Raw genomic sequence first — 14,282 nt, 5'->3', positions numbered from 1 at the left:
GAAATTCAAAACCTCCAAATATAATCGATGGAATTTTTCCAATAGAGTTAATACTATAAACTTGAGGTTGTTTCCTTGGAAAGTGTACCGTGTGCTCATTGCCATTAACATGAGAAGTGACATTGCCTTTGTTGCAACCAAAAACAGCCCCTACAGGATTAAGAAAAGGTCTTCCAAGAATAATAGACATACTATCATCCTCGGGAATATCAAGAATAACAAAGTTCGTTAAAATAGTGACGTTTGCAACCACAACAGGCACATCCTCACAAATACCGACAAGTATAACAGTTGATTTATCAGCCATTTGCAAAGATATTTCAGTAGGTGTCAACTTATTCAAGTCAAGTCTACGATATAAAGAGAGAAGCATAACACTAACACCGGCTCCAAGATCACATAAAGCAGTTTTAACATAATTTCTCTTAATGGAGCATGGTATAGTAGGTACTCCGGGATCTCCAAGTTTCTTTGGTATTCCACACTTAAAAGTATAATTAGCAAGCATGGTGGAAATTTCAGCTTCAGGTATCTTTCTTTTATTAGTACTAATATCCTTCATATACTTAGCAGAAGGATTTGTTTTGAGCACATCAGTTAATCACATACGCAAAAAGATAGGTCTAATCGTTTGAGCAAAGCGCTCAAAATCCTCATCATCCTTTTTCTTGGATGGTTTTGGAGGAAAAGGCATGGGTTTCTGAACCCATGGTTCCCTTTCTTTACCATGTTTCCTAGCAACGAAGTCTCTTTTATCATAACGTTGATTCTTTGATTGTGGGTTATCAAGATCAACAACAGGTTCAACTTCTACATCATTATCATTACTAGGTTGAGCATTATCATGAACATTATCATTAACATTTTCACTAGGTTCATGTTCATTACCATATTGTGTTTCGGCATCAGACATAGAGATATCATTTGGATTCTCAGGTGGTTCAGCAATAGGTTCACTAGAAGTTCGCAAAGTCCTATCATTCTTCTTTTTCTTCTTTCTTGAAGAACTAGGTACATCAATATCATTTCTCTAAGAATCTTGCTCGATTCTCTTAGGGTGGCTGAGGGAGTCCTGGACTAGGGGGTGTCCGGACAGCCGGACTATCATCGTCCGCCGGACTCCAAGACTACGAAGATACAAGATTGAAGACTCCGTCCCGTGTCCGGATGGGACTTTCCTTGGCGTGGAAGGCAAGCTTGGCAATACGGATATGTAGATCTCCTACCATTGTAACCGACTCTGTGTAACCCTAGCCTCCTCCGGTGTCTATATAAACCGGAGAGCTTTAGTCCGTAGGACACAACATACATTACAACAATCATACCATAGGCTAGCTTTAGGGTTTAGCCTCCTTGATCTCGTGGTAGATCCACTCTTGTACTACCCATATCATCAATATTAATCAAGCAGGACGTAGGGTTTTACCTCCATCGAGAGGGCCCGAACCTGGGTAAAAACATCGTGTCCCTCGTCTCCTGTTACCATCCACCTAGACGCACAGTTCGGGACCCCCTACCCGAGATCCGCCGGTTTTGACACCGACATTGGTGCTTTCATTGAGAGTTCCTCTGTGTCGTCACCGATAGGTAGGATGCCTCCACCCGTCTTCAAAGACGGTGTTTTCGCCGAAGGGGCCTTGGCCGCCGGCAAAACTATCCGGCTAGGTGGTTTTCTTATGACCGCCTGTCCGGCCCACGCTTCGACAAAGACTTCTCAAGTCGTCGGAAGCAATCTTCGCGTCAGCTCGAAAGCGGCCGAACAGTTGGATCCAATAGAGTTCTCGTCTGTTAACGAGCTCTTGGATCGCATCACCGCCCTGGGAGTCGCTACAGACTACAACCAGATTGGGCTTAAAACCGATCTGAGAGAGATTAACTCTCCCCAGGCCACCCACCACGTCGCAGTGGTAGAGGAGCAATACGGCAACTCTTCGCCTGTATTGAAAACTATTCACGTCCGGATTCCCGAACCCTCCATGCCGGATTTCCACGGAGGGACGGACTTCGACCGAGCATTGAACATAAAATCATGCATCGCTCCGGACTCGCTGGATCGTATCCAGCAACCCAAGCTTCCGAATTCGGAGACTTCTCGGCCTTTAAGCCCCAAGATGGGCAGGGATCCGGATTTTAGTCCACCCACCCGCCCAGACATATGCGGTCTATCTCTTATACGGCAAGAGCCCGCTGAAACAGTACATCACTACTGGGCCAGATTCCTCCTGGTTATGGACATGATAAAGGACTGCCGAGAGCAAAACGCAATCTCAATCTTCTGCAATAATTGCACAGACAAGGGAATATTGAACGCCATCGATCGTCGTAAAATTACATGCTTCACCGATCTGGCGTCCATAATACGAAAGTACTGTGCGATGGAGAGTTTCCGGACATCCGAAAACCAATTTTGGGATATTCCGCCGGACTAATCGTCATTGAAGCCTGTAAGCTGCATAGTACAGGAGGAGCCGTCCCAACACATAGCCTTCGGGCATGTTGGGTATTACGGCAGGTGGCCAAAAGTGGCGAGGAGCTTCTAGCCCCGGAAAACCACCCCAACAAAACCAGTACGGTATCAACAGTCTTCGAGACCTTCACATCAAATAATATGCGAAAACGAACAATCCGCGGACTCGCCGAAGTCTACCAAGTGGCAACAGCAAATCCATGGAGCGACACAGCTATTACCTTCAACACCGGCGACGAGCCTAAATTCCGAACAGCCAGAGCGCCAGCCGCACTGGTGCTTAGTCCCATAGTGGACGGCTTTCGACTGACAAAAGTCCTCATGGATGGCGGCAGCGGACTAAACCTCATTTACGAGGAAACTCTGCGAAAAATGGAAATCGATTGGAGCCGTATTGAGCAAAGCAGCACAACCTTCAGAGGAATAATCCCTAGCCGGGAAGCGCGCTGCACCGGAAAAATCACACTCGATGTGGTGTTCGGCTCGCCGGACAATTACAGATCGGAAGAAGTCACGTTCCAAGTGGCCCCGTTCAGCAGCGGATATCACACTATATTAGGACGAGAGGCATTCACAATTTTTCAAGCAGTACCTCATTACGGGTACATGAAGCTCAAAATGCCTGGGCCCGGTGGAATAATAACTCTCGCTAGTGATCCGGACATAGCACTCCGCGCCGAAAATAAGACAGCCCCACTAGCCCTTGAGGCACTATCCGAAGCCTTAGCAGCAGAAGAACTCACCGCGCTGCGCTCTACGGTGAACAGGGACAATGTGATACTCGATAAAAGATCGAAGTCCGCCTCCTTCAAACCAGTAGATGAAATAATAAAATTCCAGGTCCATCCAACGGGCCAAACAAAGACAGCCTCCATTGGGGCACAATTGAACCCCGAGGTAGACGCCGCACTGCGCGAATTCCTTCAGGAAAATTGGGACATTTTCACCTGGCATCCTTCGGATATGCCCGGAATCCCACGCAGATTGGCAGAACACAGCCTAAACATCCTAAAAGGATTTAAGCCAGTCAAACAGGCTCTTCGACGATTTTCCGAACCCAAAAGACAGGCAATGGGAGAAGAGCTAGCCAAGCTATTGGAAGCCGGATTCATCAGAGATATCAAACATCCGGATTGGCTAGCAAATCTGGTAATGGTACCAAAGAAGGACAAATCCTGGCGCCTCTGTGTCGATTTTAAAGACCTCAATAAGGCTTGCCCAAAGGATCCCTTCCCTCTCCCCCGCATCGACCAAATTATCGATGCTACCGCAGGGCACGATTCATTGTGCTTCCTCGACGCATACTCTGGCTACCATCAAATCAAGATGGTAGAAGCAGACCAAGCCGCAATGGCATTCATCACTCCTTACGGACCATTCTGCTTCAACACGATGCCCTTCGGACTTAAAAACGCCGGGGCAACATATCAGCACATGATTCAAACATGCCTGGCTACCCAGATCGGCAAAACAGTCGAGGCATACGTAGACGACGTAGTCGTCAAAACAAAACACGTCGAAACTCTAGTAGACGATTTGAGGCTCACGTTCGACAACCTCAGAGCATACGACATCAAGCTGAACCCGGAAAAATGTGTTTTCGGCGTACCAGCCGGAAAGCTGCTGGGCTTCATTGTATCCGGTAGAGGAATCGAAGCAAACCCAGCTAAAATCCGAGCTCTGTCACAATTGGACATTCCAAAAGACCTCAAACAAATACAAAGATTAACAGGATGCGTGGCAGCTCTAAGCCGCTTTATCTCCCATCTAGGAGAAAAGGCGTTGCGCCTCTATCGCCTCCTCAGGCGCACCGAACACTTCGAGTGGACGGATGCTGCCACTGCCGGACTCGAAGAAATAAAGGCCATATTGGCAACAAATCCGGTCCTGGCTGCGCCCAATTTAGGCGAACCAATGTTGTTATACACCACAGCAACACATCAAGTTGTAAGCGCGGTACTCGTCGTCGAACGAGAGACAGAAGGGCACAAATTCCCTCTTCAAAAACCAGTGTATTATGTATCCACTGTGTTAACCCCCTGTAAGTCTCGTTACCCGCACTATCAGAAGATAGCATATGCGGTGTTCATGGCGTCCCGGAAGCTCCGACACTACTTTCAAGAGTGTTCGATTACAGTGGCCTCTGAAGTACCACTCAATGACATTATAAATAACTGCGACGCAACGGGCAGGATTGCAAAATGGGCCATTGAGCTCTTACCATTTGATATAACTTACAAACCTCGGCGAGCTATAAAGTCACAAGTTTTGGCTGACTTTGTCGCCAAATGGACTGAAGCCGAACTCCCTAAAGAGTACGGCGCATACTCCAATTGGACTATGCATGTCGACGGCTCTAAAATGTTGGCCGGACTGGGGGCTGGCGTCGTACTGACGTCCCCAACCGGAGACACAGTCCAGTATGTACTTCAAATAATGTACACGGACTCCAAAAATGCAGCCGAATACGAGGCCCTGTTACATGGTCTCCGGATGGCAGTCTCCATGGGCATTCAACGCCTAGAGGTGCGCGGGGATTCAAACCTTGCAATATCCCAAATAAACGGAGACTTTGATGCCAAGGATCCAAAAATGGCAGCATATCGCAACGCTGTCCTAAAAATGTCAGCTCGGTTTGAAGGACTCGAATTCCATCACATAGCCCGAGATAATAACCAAGCGGCCGACATGCTGGCACACATCGGTGCAAAACGTGATGCTGTCCCTCCAAATATCTTCCTGGAACGGCTCTTCAAGCCATCCGTACTATGGGAAGAGGAGCCCGGAAGTGACAAACCGGAAAAAACCGCGCCAATCGGTGATTCAGCCGATGACATAACACCTTCAGCCCACGTCATAATGGCAGTAATCGCTGCGTGGACAGAACCATTCCTAGCCTACTTGCTTAGACAAGAACTTCCCGAAGACCAAAACGAGGCCCGCTGCATAGTCCGGCGATCCAAAGCCTACAAGGTCCATGAGGGACAACTTTATAAGAAAAGTACAACCGGAGTCCTTCAAAGGTGTATCTCCGAAGACGAAGGGCGAAACCTCCTGGCTGAAATCCATGCCGGACTAGGCGGACACCACGCAGCAGCCCGGGCCCTTGTAGGAAAGGCATTCCATACAGGATTTTATTGGCCGACGGCCCGGGCAGATGCACAGGACTTAGTCCAGAAATGCGTTGGTTGTCAGCTCTTTGCTAATCAAAGCCACATGCCGCCCACCTCCCTCAAAACTATACCCATTACCTGGCCGTTCGCGGTCTGGGGGCTTGATATGGTTGGACCCCTTAAAGGGGGAACCCACAAGCAAAGATACCTATTGGTCATGGTGGATAAATTCACCAAATGGATAGAGGCCAAACTGGTCAAAACGGCAGAGTCCGGACCAGTGATAGACTTTATATCCGGGGTAGTACACCGCTACGGAGTCTCCCGCAGCATCATCACCGACAACGGCACAAACTTCACAGCCGATGAGGTTAAGTAATGGTGCAAAAATATGGGCATCAAGCTCGACTACGCTTCTGTCTATCACCCTCAAACCAACGGTCAAGTGGAAAGAGCAAATGGTCTAATAATGAGCGGCATTAAACCCAGACTAGTGCGGTCACTTACTAAATCTGACACGCACTGGGTAGAGGAGCTTGACTCCGTACTCTGGGGGCTGCGGACAACGCCTAACCGCACTACCGGATTCACACCATTCTTTATGGTCTACGGCGCAGAGGCAGTCTTGCCCTGCGACATTATTCATGACTCACCTCGAGTGCGCATGTACGAAGAAAGAGAGGCCGAGCTGGATCGGCAGGATAGCTTGGACGCGTTGGAGGAAGAACGCGACGTCGCCAAGGCTCGTTCCGCATTCTATCAGCAGTAGGCCCGAAGATATCAAAGCAGAGAAGTACGGGCCAAGACTTACAACGTCGGCGAACTAGTTTTACGACTGCCGGACAAGAAAAAGGACAAGCTCAAGCCCAAATGGGAGGGCCCCTTCATTATCGATCAAGTCCTGACCGGCGGGGCGTACCGTCTACGAAATGCGTCGGATAACCGACTCGAGCCGAACCCATGGAACGCAGCCCGCCTCCGAAGATTCTATGCCTAGCGCCGGACTAAGAGTTCGTCCCCTTCCTCCGTCCAAATTTTTTACACTTCGGCTGTCTTTTGTTTCTCTCTCCATAACCTTTTTTACTAAAAAGCCCCTAAGGGCCTACTTTCGCATTGTTCACATACACTTGATGTGCCATCCGCACTCATTATACCTGGGGGCTTCTTTTACAGAAGCTCAAATTATAAGGGTTTTATGCCCAGCACATGTGTTAAGCTTCCACATGTACCTTTTGCTCACCATTATATGCATCGATATGACTTAAGTTTTGGCCAAGCTGGGTTGCCTGGCTCCTGTGCTTACCCCTACGTTCCCAATTGTTCGGCTAGGAGGTAAAGGGAGCACCTCTGCGATTGTTACTGCCGGGTCAGCCGGATGTGTACCTCAGACTGGGTGAAGCCGAAAGCTAGCGTTCTTAAGGGAATATTCGATCGGTGACCTAAAAGATGATTTTTTACCTACTCATTTATTCGCACCCAGATGCTTTTTCTGCTTTTTTCGCAGTCCGTACATGCACTTTAGGGCATGCCTCCCAGGGAAAGGAACCCTTAACGGAACTATTCTCTCTGGAAGATGTTTCTTACTAACCATGTAATATAACATAACTAGTTGGGCACTTGTCTGATAAAGCACTAATGACCCCTACGCCTGGTCTCCATGCATACCCCGGTTGTTTTTAACCAAAAGGTATTCGGACACACTCCGGACTCTAGGATCCCGAGGTTGAAGCGAAAAGGTCGGCAAAGACAAACGATCTACAATCCGGCTAGAAGGCATTTCATATGTCACTTTAAAGGAAAACATACATCGTCAAAATTACTGATTGTATTCCTCCTCAATCCCGTCTAACAGGCTGTCTAACTTACAGTCCCGTTGGGAAAATTTAGCAGCCAACTCTACTTGGTTGTACACTAAACTCACAGGGATCTCCTTCCCATCGGGCCCCACCGGTCCAACTTCGGCCATGTGGTTGGGATCCGCCTTCTTGTAACGCGTCTTCACCATGGCCCAGGCCTCCCTGGCACCTTGACGGCAAGCCGAAATCTTCCACAAACGGAAGCGCTGCCGCACTCCCTGAAGCTTCTCCGCAAGCTCCCCAAGGCCCTTGGGTAGGGAGATGGCTGGCCATAAAGCCTGGACGACGCCGCTCATTGCCTGCCGAACTTGTTCGAGCATTTGCAACAGCTCGGGAAGTTGATCACCCGTTGATATGGGCATCTCCTCCGCAGGGCGACCTGTGAGTATACCTACAAGACATACTATGTCAATTTACTTCCTCGCCGAACTCTTCTTTTCAAAAGAGTCCGCTCAAGCACTTACTATAAATGCCGCGACGAAGCCGCTGGTTCTCCTTAACGGAGCTGGACAGCCCGGCTTGAGCGCCTTTCAGCTCTTCTCCGAGCTTGGCGTTTGCATCTTGGAGCTGGTTCCTTTCTTGCTGCACCCTATTCAGCACTCTCTCGCCGGCCTTTAGCTGGTGCAGTAATTCTTGCCTGTCCGGATCTTGTCCGGCGGCACCTGCAATGTCACTATCAGACTTGCGCGCACGCCGCACAACGCTTATATTTATTAATAAAAATGTGTTACCAGGAGGGGTCTCTGCGTCTCCTCCTGCGGCAGCAAGTGCGACCTCAAGTTGGACCTTGCATTCTTGCAGCTCCTGAGACAGCTGGGCATTCTTCTCGGTAAGAGCCTACGTTTCAAATGATCCTTAAATCAGTTAACATAACTACTTTAAGTCTCGGGGGCTACTGGTATATATAAATTCCCTTACCCGTATGTCTTTCACATACTGCTCCGTGGCTCTGGTAAAACCATCCTGAGCGGCACGGAGGTGCGCGTCCCCTGCGTTAAAGGCGTCCAACGCCTCAGGGGAGAAGCACGCTTCGCGAAATACTGTCCGGCGGCGCCTATGGTTCATGGCGCTCTCCACCTCAGACTTGGTGGCGGACAGTCTGTCGGTATCCTCCGTTGGAGAAGGATCCAGCCCGCGTCTTGCGCTTGCCTCCCCCTCCAGGCCGGGCGCTGGAGCCTGGCCGGTGTAGGTTGGATCGGCAACTTCCGCGCTCGCAGTTCGGCGAGCGCTTTTTCTCCTAATAAAGATCATGAGCACTCAGACGCTTCCTAGGAGCGTTGCTCTGAAAATTCAAATACGAGTTATACCTCTGCGGCGACATTTCAGTCCGTACCGTGCTCCTTTTCCGCCTGCTGGTCCGGACTGACCTTTGTTGGTCAGCTGCCGCGGGATCGGCTTCCCGCCGTGAAGGCGCTTCCTGTAAAACACCGTCGTTCGCGAAGGTCAGAAATGGGCAAGGAAGAGACAATGGTGTCCGGACCTCGGTCACAGTCACCTGGGAAGCCGGATACAGTCCGGGGTAGTCCGTCGTAATGGCGACCAAAGCATTATCCATGCTGAGCTGGTGAAATACCCCATCGATCAGCTCCACCTTGATGTCCGGATCCTCTTCGGAGGCCGGATCCAGGGATCTTTCTGGATCCTCGGGTTGCGGAGCGGGACTTACCATGTCCTCCACAGTCCGACGTAGATCCTGCGCCGAAGACATGATGTAAGAAGCTTAAACTTCGGAAGCATGGGTTGAGACCTTAAAGGTGTTCGCTTACCCATCCTCTAGGGTTGTTCATGGAAAACCCATTCAAAGGGTTCGTTCGAAGGAAGTCCTCCTTCTCCCCCTTGTACAGGCTGGACAGGATCTCCACCAGATCCTCGGTCGAATCTGGCTCTTTGCGGCCATGACAGGTGGCATCGTCCTCCCCGTTGAAATCCCACATGGGGTGGCCTCTGTATTGCAATGGATGTACCCCCCGCATGATGCATGTCGCCATGACTCCAATCATGGTCAACCCGGAATGGGCCAGTAATCTTATTCGGCCCATCAAGTAATGGACGCTCTTGTCTTCCTCCAATCGGGGGCTCCGTGGGCGCCAGCTGAGGCGTTTCTTCAGAGGAGCAGCACTAAACTCCGGGAGGCCAATCCGGACTGGGTCCGGTAGCGGAGCGTCTCCTATATAAAACCACTCGGAGGGCCAGTCTTCGGACGCCTTCTTGGGGGTACCGGATGGGTATCCGGTCCCGGCGATGCGCCATATTTCGGCGCCGCCCACTTGATATATGGACCCCTCGTAAGAACGGGGTACGAGGCAGAACAGCCTCTTCCACAAAGCAAAATGGGGCTTAATGCCCAGGAATAACTCGCAAAGAGCTACGTATCCCGTGATATGCAGGACAGAGGCGGGTGTGAGGTGGTGGAGCTGTAGTCCGTAGAACTCCAGGAGCCCGCGGAGGAACGGATGTATCGGGAATCCGAGTCCCCTTATCAGATAAGGGACGAAGCATACCCGCTCCCCCTTATTGGGGCTTGGGGTAGCCTCCGCTTGCCTCCCACCTTGATAAGTAACCAGCCCGGCTCGAACCGGGACCATGAAGGCCGGAGGGAGATAACCCCCCGCTTGGAGCTTCACTAGCTCGTTGTGCAGAACAGAGCACCTCCTCCAATCCCCTGGCGGTGGGCTGGGAGCGCGAGAAGAAGAGCCGCGTCGACGGTCCATGATGGAATGGATTTTTAGGTCAAAGGCGCTCCGATGGAGTATTCGCGGGAGGAAGATGGTGTGATTTGGATCTGGATTTTTGCCTCTTTTGTAGGCGGACGACTCGCACGACTAGGGGGTGAAACGTAAAAGACACCCTGGCTTTTCGCATTCGTGCGACGCGTGGGAAAAGGCTATTATTGGACGTAGAAGCCGAGGAACACAGTATTTATGATGAAGCCGGACACTGTTCGACTGGTACATGGAACTTGAAAGGAGAACCCGCCTTGCAACGCCGAAGACTATATACGCACTGGACTTATCGTCATTGAAGCCTGGTTCGGGGGCTACTGAGGGAGTCCTGGACTAGGGGGTGTCCGGACAGCCGGACTATCATCGTCCGCCGGACTCCAAGACTACGAAGATACAAGATTGAAGACTCCGTCCCGTGTCCGGATGGGACTTTCCTTGGCGTGGAAGGCAAGCTTGGCAATACGGATATGTAGATCTCCTACCATTGTAACCGACTCTATGTAACCCTAGCCTCCTCCGGTGTCTATATAAACCAGAGGGCTTTAGTCCGTAGGACACAACATACATTACAAAAATCATACCATAGGCTAGCTTTAGGGTTTAGCCTCCTTGATCTCGTGGTAGATCCACTCTTGTACTACCCATATCATCAATATTAATCAAGCAAGACATAGGGTTTTACCTCCATCGAGAGGGCCCGAACCTGGGTAAAAACATCGTGTCCCTCGTCTCCTGTTACCATCCGCCTAGACGCACAGTTCGGGACCCCCTACCCGAGATCCGCCGGTTTTAACACCGACAGTGGCCTTCAGGATACAAAGGTTCCTGAGTCATTCTACTAGTTCTAGTAGCCACTCTAACAGCATAATCGTTTTTCTTACTATTCATTTCATCAAGCACTTCTTTTTGAGCTTTAAGTACTTGTTCTACTTGAGTGGTAACCATAGAAGCATGTTTGCTAACAAGTTTAAGTTCACCTCTAATATTAGCCATATAATCACCCAAGCGTTTAATCATATAAGCATCTTGTTTTAATTTTCTACCAAAATAAGCATTAAAGTCATCTTGCTTAAACATAAAGTCATCAAACTCATCCAAGCACTGACTAGCAATTTTAGTAGGAGGGACTTCAGCTTTATCATATCTATAGAGAGAATTTACCTTTACTACCTGTGTCGGAATATCGGGATCAGGAGGTTCTTCAGTGAATAAAGTATTGAGATCATATACTTCTTCAATAGGAGGTAAATTAAGATCGTGTATTTATTCAATAGGAGGTAAATTCTTAACATCTTCGGCTTTAATACCTTTTTCTCTCATAGATTTCTTTACCTCTTGCATATCTTCGGGGATGAGAAATAGAACACCTCTCTTCTTCGGAGTTGGTTTAGGAATAGGCTCAATAATTGGCTCTAGAACTAGCTCAGGAGGTGCCCAATTATTTTCATTTGTCAACATATTATTCAATAGAATTTCAGCTTCATCTGGTGTTCTTTCCCTGAAAGGAGAACCAACACAACTATCCAGGTAATCTCTGGAAGCATCGGTTAGTCCATTATAAAAGATATCAAATATTTCAAGTTTCTTAAGAGGATGATCAGGCAAAGCATTAAGTAACTTGAGAAGCCTCCCCCAAGCTTGTGGGAGACTCTCTTCTTCAATTTGCACGAAGTTGTATATTTCCCTCAAGGCAGCTTGTTTCTTATGAGCAGGGAAATATTTAGCAGAAAAGTAATAGATCATATCCTGGGGACTAGCACACAACCAGGATCAAGAGAATTAAACCATATCTTAGCATCACCCTTTAATGAGAACGGAAATATTTTGAGTAAATAAAGGTAGCGCGATCTCTCATTATTAGTAAATAGGGCGGCTATATTATTTAACTTAGTAAGATGTGCCACAACGGTTTCAGATTCATAGCCATAGAAAGGATCAGATTCAACCAAAGTGATTATATCTGGATCAATAGAAAATTCATAATAATCCTTATCAGGAACACAAATAGGTGAAGTAGAAAAAGCAGGGTCGAGCCTCATTCTATCTCTAAAAGATTCTTTACTCCATTTAACTAGCAACCTCTTAAATTCATATCTATACTGGCAAGCAAAAATAGCTGCAGAAGATTCTGCATCAAAAAGATAACCCTCAGGAATAGCAGGCATATTTTCATCATCACCCTCATCATTGTATTCAGATTCAATAATTTCTCTTTCTCTAGACCTAGAAATTTGCTCATCTAGAAATTCACCAAGGGGCACAGTAGTATCACACATAGAAGTAGTTTCATCATAAGTATCATGCGTAGCAGAGGTGGCATCATCAATAACATGCGACATATCAGAACGAATAGTAGTAGCAGGTTTAGGTGTCACTAGCTTACTCATAACAGAAGGTGAATCAAGTGCAGAGCTAGATGGCAGTTCCTTACCTCCCCTCATCGTTGAGGGATAAATTGTTGTCTTAGCGTCTTTCAAGTTCTTCATAGTGTCCAGCAGATATAAATCCCAAGTAACTCAAGGAATAGAGCTATGCTCCCTGGCAACAGCGCCAGAAAAAGGTCTTGATAACCCACAAGTATAGGGGATCGCAACAGTTTTCGAGGGTAGAGTATTCAACCCAAATTTATTGACTCGACACAAGGGGAGCCAAATAATATTCTCAAGTATTAGCAGCTGAGTTGTCAATTCAACCACACCTGGAAACTTAGTATCTGCAGCAAAGTGTTTAGTAGCAAAGTAATATGATAGTGGTGGTAACGGTAACAGAAGTAAAGACAACAAAAGTATTGTTTTTGGTATTTTGTAGTGATTGTAACAGTAGCAATGGAAAAGTAAATAAGTGAGAACCAGTATATGGAAAACTCGTAGGCACCGGATTAATGATGGATAATTATGTCGGATGTGGTTCGTCATGTAACAGTCATAACATAGGGTGACACAGAACTAGCTCCGGTTCATCAATGTAATGTAGGCATGTATTCCGAATATAGTCATACGTGCTTATGGAAAGGAACTTGCATGACATATTTTGTCCTACCCTCCCGTGGCAGCGGAGTCCTATCGGAAACTAAGGGATATTAAGGCCTCCTTTTAATAGAGAACCGGAACAAAGCATTAGCACATAGTGAATACATGAACTCCCCAAACTATGGTCATCACCTGGAGTGGTTCCGATTATTGTCACTTCGAGGTTGCCGGATCATAACACATAGTAAGTGACTATAGACTTGCAAGATAGGATCAAGAACTCACATATATTCATGAAAACATAATAGGTTCAGATCTGAAATCATGGCACTCGGGCCCTAGTGACAAGCATTAAGCATAGCAAAGTCATAGCAACATCAATCTTAGAACATAGTGGATACTAGGGATCAAACCCTAACAAAACTAACTTGATTACATGATAAATCTCATCCAACCCATCACCGTCCAGCAAGCCTACGATGAAATTACTCACGCACGGCGGTGAGCATCATGAAATTGGTGATGGAGGATGGTTGATGATGACGACAGCGACAAAAACCCCTCTCCGGAGCCCCAAACTGACTCCAGATCAGCCCTCCCAAGAGAGATTAGGGCTTGGCGGCGGCTCTATATCATAAAACGTGATGATTTCTTCTCTCTGATTTTTTTCTCCCCGAAAGCCAATATATGGAGTTGGAGTTGGCGTCGGAGGGCCACCAGGGGGCCCACGAGGTAGGGGGCGTGCCCTAGGGGGGGCGCCCCCACCCTCATGGATAGGGTCTAGGTCCCCCTGGTCTTCATCTTTGGCGAGGATTTTTTATTATTTATTCTAAGATATTCTGTGGAGTTTCAGGTCGTTCCAAGAACTTTTATTTTCTGCACAAAAACAACATCATGGCAATTCTTCTGAAGACAGCGTCAGTCCGGGTTAGTTCCATTCGAATCATAGAAGTTAGAGTCCAAAACAAGGGCAAAGTGTTTGGAAAAGTAGATACGACGGAGACGTATCAAGAGGCTAAACCCTAAGAGCTAGCCTATGATGGTATGATTATAATTGTGATCGGCCTTCTAAGGACCATCCTCTCCAGTTATATAGACACTGGAGAGGGCTAGGGTTTACATGGAGTCGGTTACAGGGAAGGAAATATAATATC

The sequence above is a fragment of the Triticum dicoccoides genome, chromosome 1B, assembly GCF_002162155.2.
Source record: "Triticum dicoccoides isolate Atlit2015 ecotype Zavitan chromosome 1B, WEW_v2.0, whole genome shotgun sequence".
Classification (NCBI taxonomy): Eukaryota; Viridiplantae; Streptophyta; class Magnoliopsida; order Poales; family Poaceae; genus Triticum; species Triticum dicoccoides.
This window is presented reverse-complemented; position numbering follows the sequence as displayed.